The following is a 12,453-nucleotide window of genomic DNA, read 5'->3' as shown; positions in this document are numbered from 1 at the left end:
GGACAAGCATAGACCTATACTGAGACAGAAAGGTAAAAAAATGTAATACAAATAAATGTGGCAGAACTTATTGACCATTTGGTCTTTGCTTGGTTTGTTTCTATCCTACCTCATCATGGGTGCTTCTGCAGATGTCCACATTTATGGGGGCTTCTACCCTCGTTCTTTCAGCCTAGAAAATGGACAAGCTGCTTCATTTTGAAAATGAAACTTCCCAATGTCATTGCTATCTAATGAATATTATATATAGGCCACATTCTCGTAAATGTGAAACGTCTCATAAATGTCACCTATACACTGCATCCTCTTTAGTGGACGCAGCCCTTTAGCTGGAGAATGCAGTGTATACGTGTCATATCTGGCTAAAGGCTACTTGCTTGTTTACTTGTAATTCAGGTCATTGATGTTATTCCTGAGCACAGCAATTACTGTTTTCCAAGACTTACTGCTGTTTAAAGATCCAACGTATTATTCAAAAAGCATGCTTCTCATTAAACTCTGACCTAGTTTAGGTATTAGAGATTCCACATTCATCTTGCTTATTAAGGGGCCCTAATTACAGCTTTCTATGACAGAAATGTCATATTGTTTTTGGCATGGCCCTAAATAATGGTATACTTTGTTTTTGTTGTTTTCCTGTTTTTAGTAGAAAAGAACGTTTTCACCAAAATGTTATGATTTGTGTGTTTTCATGATGCTAATTCTATTTTTGAAGATTTGAGTATTATGCATACACTATATTACTAAAAGTATTGGGACGCCTGCCTTTAAACGCACATAAACTTTAATGGCATTCCAGTCTTAGTACGTAGGGTTCCATATTGAACTATAGCAATAACAGCTCCAACTCTTCTGGGAAGGTTGTCAACAATGTTTAGGAGTGTGTATATGGGAATGTTTGACCATTCTTCCCGAAGCGCATTTGTGAGGTCAGGCGCTAATGTGGATGAGAAGGTCTGGCTCGCAGTCTCCGCTCTAATTCATCCCAAAGGTGTTCTATCGGGTTGAGGTCAGGACTTTGTACAGGCCAGTCAAGTTCCTCCACAACAAACTCGCTCAACTGTCTCTTTATGGACCTTGCTTTGTGCACTGGACATGTTGGAACAGGAAGGGGCCATCCTCAAACTGTTCCCACAAAGTTGAGAGCATGAAATTGACTAAAACATCTTGGTATGCTGACTCCTTAGGAGTTCTCTTTATTGGAACTAAGGGGCCAAGCCCAACCCCTGAAAAACAACCCCACACCATAATCCGCCCTCCACCAAATGATTTGGACCAGTGCACAAAGCAAGGCCCATAAAGACATAGATGAGCGAATTTGGGGTGGAGAAACTTGTCTGGCCTTTGGGATGAATTAGTGCGGAGACTGTGAGCCACGCTTTCTCATCCAACATCAGTGCCTGACCTCACAAATGCGCTTCTGGAAGAATGGTCAAACATTCCCATAGACACACTCCTAAACCTTGTGGGCAACCTTCCCAGGAGAGTTGAAGCTGTTATAGATGCAAAGGGTGGGCCAACTCAATAATGAACCCTATGGACTAAGACTGGGATGCCATTATAGTTCACGTGCGTGTAAAGGCAGGTGTCCCAATACTTTTGATAATATAGTGTATATATTTCACACACTGTCTTTGCACCACTGTGTCGGTGTTCATATATTAACAGTCTTGGCTAAGGCGGGCAGATGACGAGTCTGTGTTTGTACTTGCAGAGATGATATCAGTTGTAGCTGCAGACTGTCACCTTGGTTTATTTCCACCTTGGACTTTCCCTGTCCTGTCCATCAAGTTTATAAATCACAGCATTACTATATGGACAGAAACATATGACTCTGGTCATTAAGACGATATGAAGAATCAAAAGCAGACAGATTTAATCAAGATATATTCAGTGATTTTTTTTTTTTTTCTGCAAGGTTTTGGAGATATTCCAGTTCTAAAGGATATCAAAAATGCAAGAACAAGAATGTATTATATTGCAGTTTATCAGTCATTGGATTTGATGGCTCCATTAGATTTCTTTTCTCAGGCTAAGGATATTTTTAACAAGTACAGAATTTGCATGTTGATCTTCCCACAAATGACGTCTTTCATCTTCCTCCTTCCTTCTGTAAACTGCCAGTCCCCCTGCCCCCTTGTAATGGAAATTAAGTGAGAAAGACATATTTGTAGCCCAAGTCAAGAGAACAGTCTAATTTGAAAGCCATGGTTCCCTCCATAGATACAGTGGGCTGAGTGAGCGTAGCCAGCCTAGGACTGAAAATGTTATCTACAGGGCTACCAGGTGAAAAAAAGAGCAAACCCAGTCTAAAAAAATGTAATATAGCCTCTTTTCTCAAAAGGAACTACAGTATTGTGCAAAGGTTTTACCCTAAGTTCACACCTATGCGCTTTTTTTTAGTGCGTTTTGCAGTTTTTCAGAAATGCACTACAGTCCATTTAACATGGTTTCCTATGGTACAGGTTCACATCTATGCGTTTTGCGGCTGGTGCGTTTTTGGAAAGGGTCGGGGAATTTTTTCGGTGTTTTGCGTGTAATAGACTTCAATGGAATCACACCAGAAACATAAGTGTTGTGTTTGTGATGCAATTTTTGATGTGTTTTTTGCATTTTGCAGTTTTTATTTTTCAGTTTAAAACACTGTATATAGCTGGTTGCTATATAAAAAAAAAAAAAAAAAAACATAAAACACAAAATGCATGAAAACTGCATGCAAAAACGTATAAAAAACGGGTTTAAAAACGAAAAACGTGCCAGAAAACGCATTAAGCGCAGCCGCAGAGATGTGAACCTACTTAGGCAGGTGTGAAGAAATGCTGTAAAGTAAGAATGCTTTCAATATACACTACATTGCCAAAAAGTATTTGTACGCCTGCCTTTACATGCACATGAACTTTAATGGCATCCCAGCCTTCTGGCCCGTACACACGATCCAAAAATCAGATGAAAAATACTGCTTTCGACACGATCGTATGATAATTGGATCATTAGTACTGAGCCTTCGAGAGCCGATCATGACAGTTCATCTGATATTATCCGATGGGAAAAGCACGAAAATTTTTCTCGTATGATACCAAATCATACGATTTTCGTTTAATCAGTACAGTTGTCATCTGAAAATAGAATACAAATACACTACAACAGATGGCCTCACTTCTGATTTTTTAATCTGTCGTACGAACGAGAATTTTCTTAACTTTAGTAAACTCTCCATTTTTGATATGCGACTAGCATGCAAAAAAAAAAAAAAAAAACGGGCGATCTGTCGATGTACACTTGATGTACAAATGAATGTGAGAGATGACATCACTAGGGGAGCTAGAGAGGAGGTAGAATCCTTATGGGTAGAACTACAATGGGAGGAAACTAAGGGGAAAGTAATACTGGGAGTAGGGATGAGCCGAACACCCCCCTGTTCGGTTCGCACCAGAACATGCGAACAGGAAAAAAGTTCGTTCGAACATGCGAACACCGTTAAAGTCTATGGGACACGAACATGAATAATCAAAAGTGCTAATTTTCAAGGCTTATATGCAAGTTATTGTCATAAAAAGTGTTTGGGGACCTGGGTCCTGCCCCAGGGGACATGGATCAATGCAAAAAAAAGTTTTAAAAACGGCCGTTTTTTCAGGAGCAGTGATTTTAATAATGCTTAAAGTCAAACAATAAAAGTGTAATATCCCTTTAAATTTCGTACCTGGGGGGTGTCTATAGTGTGCCTGTAAAGGGGCGCATGTTTCCTGTGTTTGGAACAGTCTGACAGCAAAATGACATTTTGAAGGAAAAAACTCATTTAAAACTACCCGCGGCTATTGCATTGCCTAAAATACACATAGAAGTTCATTGATAAAAACGGCATGGGAATTCCCCAAAGGGGAACCCCGAACCAAAATTAAAAAAAAAAAATGACGTGGGGGTCCCCCTAAATTCCATACCAGGCCCTTCAGGTCTGGTATGGATATTAAGGGGAACCCCGGCCAAAATTTAAAAAAAAAAATGACGTGGGGTTCCCCCTAAATTCCATACCAGACCCTTCAGGTCTGGTATGGATTTTAAGGGGTACCCCGCGCCAAAAAAAAAAAAAAAACGGCGTGGGGTCCCCCCAAAAATCCATACCAGACCCTTATCCGAGCACGCAACCTGGCAGGCCGCAGGAAAAGAGGGGGGGACGAGAGTGCGGCCCCCCCTCCCTCCTGAACCGTACCAGGCCACATGCCCTCAACATTGGGAGGGTGCTTTGGGGTAGCCCCCCAAAACACCTTGTCCCCATGTTGATGAGGAGAAGGGCCTCATCCCCACAACCCTGGCCGGTGGTTGTGGGGGTCTGCGGGCGGGGGGCTTATCGGAATCTGGAAGCCCCCTTTAACAAGGTGACCCCCAGATCCCGGCCCCCCCCCTGTGTGAAATGGTAAGGGGGTACATAAGTACCCCTACCATTTCACGAAAAAAGTGTCAAAAATGTTAAAAATGACAAGAGACAGTTTTTGACAATTCCTTTATTTAAATGCTTCTTCTTTCTTCTATCTTCCTTCATCTTCTGGTTCTTCTGGCTCTTCTGGTTCTTCTGGTTCTTCCTCCGGCGTTCTCGTCCAGCATCTCCTCCGCGGCGTCTTCTGTCTTCTTCTCCTCGGGCCGCTCCGCACCCATGGCATGGGGGGGAGGCTCCCGCTCTTCTCTTCTTCTCTTCTTCTTTTCTTCTTTTCTTCTTTTCTTCTCTTCTTCTCTTCTTCTTCATTTTCTTCTCCGGGCCGCTCCGCAATCCATGCTGGCATGGAGGGAGGCTCCCGCTGTGTGACGGCGCTCCTCGTCTGACAGTTCTTAAATAACGGGGGGGCGGGGCCACCCGGTGACCCCGCCCCCCTCTGACGCACGGTGACTTGACGGGACTTCCCTGTGACGTCACGGGGAATGCCACAGGGAAGTCCCGTCAAGTCACCGTGCGTCAGAGGGGGGCGGGGTCACCGGGTGGCCCCGCCCCCCGTTATTTAAGAACTGTCAGACGAGGAGCGCCGTCACACAGCGGGAGCCTCCCTCCATGCCAGCATGGATTGCGGAGCGGCCCGGAGAAGAAAATGAAGAAGAAGAGAAGAAGAGAAGAAAAGAAGAAAAGAAGAAAAGAAGAAGAGAAGAAGAGAAGAGCGGGAGCCTCCCCCCCATGCCATGGGTGCGGAGCGGCCCGAGGAGAAGAAGACAGAAGACGCCGCGGAGGAGATGCTGGACGAGAACGCCGGAGGAAGAACCAGAAGAACCAGAAGAGCCAGAAGAACCAGAAGATTAAGGAAGATAGAAGAAAGAAGAAGCATTTAAATAAAGGAATTGTCAAAAATTGTCTCTTGTCATTTTTAACATTTTTGACACTTTTTTCGTGAAATGGTAGGGGTACTTATGTACCCCCTTACCATTTCACACAGGGGGGGGGGGCCGGGATCTGGGGGTCACCTTGTTAAAGGGGGCTTCCAGATTCCGATAAGCCCCCCGCCCGCAGACCCCCACAACCACCGGCCAGGGTTGTGGGGATGAGGCCCTTGTCCTCATCAACATGGGGACAAGGTGTTTTGGGGGGCTACCCCAAAGCACCCTCCCAATGTTGAGGGCATGTGGCCTGGTACGGTTCAGGAGGGAGGGGGGGCCGCACTCTTGTCCCCCCCTCTTTTCCTGCGGCCTGCCAGGTTGCGTGCTCGGATAAGGGTCTGGTATGGATTTTTGGGGGGACCCCACGCCGTTTTTTTTTTTTTTTTTTGGCGCGGGGTTCCCCTTAAAATCCATACCAGACCTGAAGGGTCTGGTATGGAATTTAGGGGGAACCCCACGTCATTTTTTTTTTTTAATTTTGGCCGGGGTTCCCCTTAATATCCATACCAGACCTGAAGGGCCTGGTATGGAATTTAGGGGGACCCCCACGTCATTTTTTTTTTTTAATTTTGGTTCGGGGTTCCCCTTTGGGGAATTCCCATGCCGTTTTTATCAATGAACTTCTATGTGTATTGTCGGCAATGCAATAGCCGCGGGTAGTTTTAAATGAGTTTTTTCCTTCAAAATGTCATTTTGCTGTCAGACTGTTCTAAACACAGGAAACATGCGCCCCTTTACAGGCACACTATAGACACCCCCCAGGTACGAAATTTAAAGGGATATTACACTTTTATTGATTGACTTTAAGTATTATTAAAATCACTGCTCCTGAAAAAACGGCCGTTTTTAAAACTTTTTTTTGCATTGATCCATGTCCCCTGGGGCAGGACCCAGGTCTCCAAACACTTTTTATGACAATAACTTGCATATTAGCCTTTAAAATTAGCACTTTTGATTTCTCCCATAGACTTTTAAAGGGTGTTCCGCGGCATTCGAATTTGCCGCGAACACCCCAAATTGTTCGCTGTTCGGTGAACTTGCGAACAGCCAATGTTCGAGTCGAACATGAGTTCGACTCGAACTCGAAGCTCATCCCTAACTGGGAGTATGCTATAGGCCCCCTAACCTGAGGGAGGAGGCAGAGAAGGACCTCCTATCACAATTTGGATTGTAGATAAGACTTCCCATCTACAATTGTAGATGGGAAGTGTTATCATATTAGGGGGTTTTAATCATCCAGACATAGACTGGGTGGAGGGAACCGCACATTCATCTAAGGCTCGCCAGTTCCTAAATGTCTTGCAGAACAATTTCATGGGTCAGATGTAGACACACCAACTAGAAACAAAGTGTTACTAGACCTACTGATTACCAACAATACTGACCTGATCACGGATGTGGAAATACGGAGCTATTTAGAAAACAGTGATCACAGGTCAATTAGTTTCGGTATAAGTCACACAAATAGGAATACAAAGTCACTGAATTTCAAAAGAGCCAACTTCCCTAAACTACGATCCTTGCTAGAAGATACTAATTTGGATTAAATCTTAGGAACAAAGAACATGGAGGACAAACTGGTATGCTTTAAAAGCATATTACATAAGGACATTAGCCAGTGCGTCCTTATGGGAAATACATTTAAAAGCGCTAATAAAAGTCCTGGATGGCTTAACTCCAACGTAAAAATGCATATAAAAAAAGCAAAGGCTTTCAAAAAATACAAGGCTGAGGGATCATCATCAGCATTCCAGCTGCAACAAGAAATGTAAGGGTGCAATCAGGGCAGCTAAGATAGAATACAAAAGGCACATAGTGAAGGAGAGTAAAAACAATCCCAAGAAATTCTTTAAGTGCATAAATAGTAAGAAAGGGAGGTCAGATCAAATTGGTCCCATAAAGAATCTGGTTACTAAGGATGGAGAGATGGCGAAGGTATTGAACTTATTCTTCTCCTCAGTCTTCAAGAGGGAATTGGGGGGCTTCAGTAACCCAAACTGCAATGTTTACCCTCATGACATGTCACAGGAAGCACCCTCATGGCTAACTGGGAAACTTAACATAATAAGTCACTGGCACCAGATGGCTTGTACCCAAGGGTCCTTAAGGAACTCAGTCAAGTAATTGCCAGACCATTGTTACTAATTTTTACGAACAATCTACTGACTGGAATGGTACCAGCTGATTGGAGAAAAGCCAATGTAGCACCAATATTTAAAAAAGGGCCAAGATACATCCCTGGGAATCACAGACCAGTTAGCCTAACATCAATAGTATGTAAACTCTTGGAGGGGATGATAAGGGACTATATACAAGATTTTAGATGACAACGGTATCATTAGCAGTAATCAGCATGGATTCATGAAGAATCGTTCTTGCCAAACCAATCTATTAACCTTCTATGAGGAGGTGAGTTGCCATCTAGATAAAGGAAGGCCCATAGACGTGGTGTATCTGGATTTTGCAAACGCATTTGACACAGTTCCCCATAAAAGTTTACTGTATAAAATAAGGTCCATTGGCATGGACCATAGGGTAAGTACATGGATTGAAAACTGGCTACAAGGGTGAGTTCAGAGGGTGGTGATAAATGAAGAGTACTCGGAATGGTCCGGGCTGGAAAGTGGGGTCACTCAGGGTTCTGTCCTGGGACCAATCCTTTTTAATTTGTTTATAAACGATCTGGAGGATGGGATAAACAGTTCAATCTCTGTATTTGCGGATGATACTAAGCTAAGCAGGGCAATAACTTCTCTGCAGGATGTGGAAACCTTGCAAGAAGATCTAAACAGATTAATGGGGTGGCAACTACATGGCAAATGAGGTTCATTGTAAAAAAATGTAAAATAATACATTTGGGTGGCAAAAAAATGAATGCAATCTATACCTAGAACCTCTGGGGGAATCTAGGATGGAAAAGGACCTGGGGGTCCTAGTAGATGACAGGCTCAGCAAATGCATGCAATGCCAAGCTGCTGCAAGCAAAGCAAACAGAATATTGGCATGCATTAAAAAGGGGATTAACTCCAGAGTTAAAATGATAATTCTCCCCCTCTACAAGACTCTGGTCCAGCCGCACCTGGAGTATGCTGTCCAGTTCTGAGCTCCAGTCCTCAGGAAGGATGTGAGGATGTGAGTCCTCAGGAAGGTGGGGAGGCAGAGCTTCCCCTGTCCCAAAGCACCCCCCATGTTGAGGGCATATGGCCTGGTATGGTTCAGGAAGGGGGAGTGGCGCTCGGATAAGGGTAAGGGTCTGGTATGGATTTTGGGGGGGACCCCATGCCATTTTTAAAAAAAAATTTGGTGTGGGGTTCCCCTTAAAATCCATACCAGACCCGAACGCTGTTTTTCCTATTTATTTTTTATTGCTGGCATTCTTTTTTTTTTTACATTCAGCTGTCAGTGGGGAAGCCCGCTGACAGCTGATGACTCATCGGCTGTTATGGAGGAACTGCAGTTTGCTCACATAATTTGTAATAAAAACATCTTTGCCATCCTGAAGCTTCCCTCCAACCGCATATTATTTTATATATACTGTGATTCTATACTAGCCAAATATGCTGCAGAAATCTCCCTCCACTGAGTCTGGCTGCATCCATTTTAACTGTGGGCAGCTGAAGCTGCTGGCTGTTCACTTCCTGGATTTACACAGACACACAGAGACACACCTCCAGCTCTGCAGCTCTTATTGGTGCTCTTATGACTGATTCCCCCCTTCCTGGCAAACTCTCACGAGAGTGAGACAGAGAGCCGTGCATGATGAAATGACAATTCTCCCCCTCTACAAGACTCTGGTCCGGCCGCACCTGGAGTATGCTGTCCAGTTCTGGGCTCCAGTCCTCAGAAAGGATGTGAGGATGTGAGTCCTCAGGAAGGTGGGGAGGCACAGCCTCCCCTGCCCCAAAGCACCCCCCATGTTGAGGGCATGTGGCCTGATATGGTTCAGGAGGGGGGGAGGGGCACTCAGACAAGGGTAAGGGTAAGGGTCTGGTATGGATTTTGGGGGGGACCCCACGCCATTTTTTAAAACATTTTGGTGTGGGGTTCCCCTTAAAATCCATACCAGACACGAAGGGCTGACCAGCTAGGTTTACTGCGGCAGGTTGGCTCGACTGGGCAAATCGCTGTAGCTGTACGTCGCTCCTTTAAGACGTCACAGCAGGCTCGCGCGCACCGCCGGAGGTACGCGCATGTGCCCTCCACGTGTCCCCAGAGCCGATGCGCTTGCCCGGTGGGTGTGATGACCGCCGGGCACCCGTGATAGCTCGTGACAGAGCGAGAACCGGTTCTCTCAGGGGAGAGAAGACAGATTGTGTGTTCATACTAAGTATGAACACTGATCTCTTTCCTCCCCTAGTCAGTCCCATCCCCCCTACAGTTAGAACACACATAGGGAACACAGTTAACCCCTGGATCGCCCCCCTAGTGTTAACCTCTTCCCTGCCAGTGACATTTATAGAGTAATCAATGGCTATATTTAGCTCTGGTCGCTGTATAGATGTCAATGGTCCCAAAATAGTGTCAAAAGTGTCTGATCTGTCCGCCGCAATGTTGCAGTCCCGATAAAAATTGCAGACCGCCGCCATTACTAGTAAAAGAAAAAAAAAAAAAATGCCATAAAACTAACCACTATTTTGTAGACGCTATAACTTTTGCGCAAACCAATCAGTAATAATCAATCATCATTTTTTCAAATGGGATATTTATTATAGCAAAAACTACAAAATATTGTTTTCTTTTTTCAAAATTGTCGCTCTTTTTTTGTTGATAGGGCAAAAAATAAAAAAACGCAGAGGTGATCAAATACCACCAAAAGAAAGCTTCTATTTGTGGGGAAAAAAAGGACGTCAATTTTGTTTGGGTACAGCGTTGCACGACTGTGCAATTGTCAGTTAAAGCGACGCAGTGCCGTATCGCAAAAAATGGCCTGGTCAGGAAGGGGACAAATCCTTCCTGGGGCTGAAGTGATTAACAACCGGCAATTCTTCACACAGAAATCAAATTGGTCGATCCGTTTTCGACCGATCCGAATTATACATATCTACCTCTATTTCCCTCTCCTTGAAGCTGGAAAATGCTTGTAAAAACCTACAAAGGAGCTTGAAAAAATGCCCGAAAAACGCCAGAAAAATCGCTATGCTCAGGTGTACACATGAGCGGACTTTTCTACAGCAAAGGTCCGACGGAATGAATCCACCTGGACAATTCGATCGCGTGTGGGCTTCATCGGACCTTTGCTGTCAAAAATCAGACGGACTTTAGAAATAGAACATGTTTCAAATCTTTCCAACGGACTTGAGTCCGGTCGAAAAATCCATTCGTCTGTATGCTAGTCTGACGGACGAACAACGACGCAAGGGCAGCTATTGGCTACTGGGTATGAACTTCCTTATTCTAGTTCGGTCGTACGTCATCACGTTCGAATCAGTCGGACTTTGCCGTGATCGTGTGTAGGGTGCGTTGGAACTCCGTCAAAAGTCCTTCAGAGTTCAGTCCGTCGAAAGTCCGCATAATGCCTCGTACACACGATTGGACTTTCCGACAACAGAACTGTGGAATTTTGATCGAAGGATGTTGGCTCCAACTTGTCTTGCATACACATGCTCACACAAATGTTGGCCAACAATTGCAAACGTGGGAACGCGGTGACGTAGAAGACGTACGACGAGCCGAGAAAAAGGAAGTTCAATAGCCAGTGCGGCTCCTTCTGCTTGACTCCGAGCATGCGTGAACTTTTGTGCGTCGGACTTGTGTGCACACGATCGGAAATTCCGAAAACTAAGTTTTGTTGACGGAAAATTTGAGAACCTGCTAGCCAAAATTTGTTGGCGGAAAATCCGACAACAAATGTTCGATGGAGCGTACACCCGGTCGGACTTTCAGCCAACAAGCTCACATCGAACATTTGTTGTCAGAAAATCCAATCATGTGTAGGGGGCATTAGGGAATCCTGCAGCGGAAAAATGTTCCTCTTTTTTTATATTCAAGATTAGCTGTCTTTCCCAAGGTGTTTCCTAGCTTCCTGGTCTTGTAAACATCAGTTTATGTCCATTATTTTGGCTTTTTGAAAGGACGGGAGCTAGCAATGGGTTTTTCTCCAATTTTTTTTCTCTAAGGTTTCACAATTATTTGGCACAGCTGTGCAAACGTTGCCTGTGAAATCTTAAATACCTGGGAACATATGGGATCTTTGAGTGCTATAATATTTCCAGCCGAATGCTATAATAACTTTCCTGTGTCGAGGGGGTCTGTCTTCATCAATTCCGTTTGCTGCATGAGCCGTGGAGTAACTTGATTTATTTCTTCAGATAGAGATCACTTTAGCTGATGGTTCCCTGTGCTGGTAACACCTCCCGATTGCAGCCCCCCCCCATACCCACCTTTCCATCATCCCCCCTCCCCCCCAGACCCCGAGCAGAGCAGCAGATGTAATCAGCTAAGCGGCTTTAATGGAGCTCCTTTCTTTAACCCTCTTCTATTTTTATTCATCATGCATGCAGCCAAACAAACATCTGTTTACCTGACCTACCAATTAACACAACACGGCGACATTCAGGGACAAAACCTTTTATGCGAGGTTTCTCCGAGCAGATGGGCCTTGCGGAGCTTGGCGTGGAGCATTCCCTGGCAGTTGTGGCAGAAGCCGCCAAAATTATGGGTGCAGATCTATTAGGAATGAAGTATTATTTGCTGCATATTGTCAGAACACAGCCGGTTTAACCTGTTGGCGCGTTTGAGGTGGCAGATATTTTTTGGGCAATTTAACAGATTAGGAATTGAAAAATCTGCATGTGCTGGGCTGTTTTCAGATGCCAGAGCTACGGAAATGGAGTTGTGGCTGAATGTGAAGGGCTGGCTTCAAAATTATTCTTCCCACCATGTAGTTTCACCCTAAGAAATTGGTGTCTTGGCATTGAGATTTTAGCACGGGTCAAAGGATGTGGTCAGGGTGAAAAAAGTCCCAATGCCTATTAAGATGGGTTCAGGTGTTAACATCCGTCCATTGCCCTGACTGGACGCCATATGACGTCTTTCAGAACAAGCGCCCCGATGGGTGGTGCGGTGTGTCGCCCGGACACACCGCATCTCTGATCACGG

The sequence above is a fragment of the Aquarana catesbeiana genome, linkage group LG09 (assembly GCF_042186555.1).
Source record: "Aquarana catesbeiana isolate 2022-GZ linkage group LG09, ASM4218655v1, whole genome shotgun sequence".
Taxonomy (NCBI): domain Eukaryota; kingdom Metazoa; phylum Chordata; class Amphibia; order Anura; family Ranidae; genus Aquarana; species Aquarana catesbeiana.
This window is presented reverse-complemented; position numbering follows the sequence as displayed.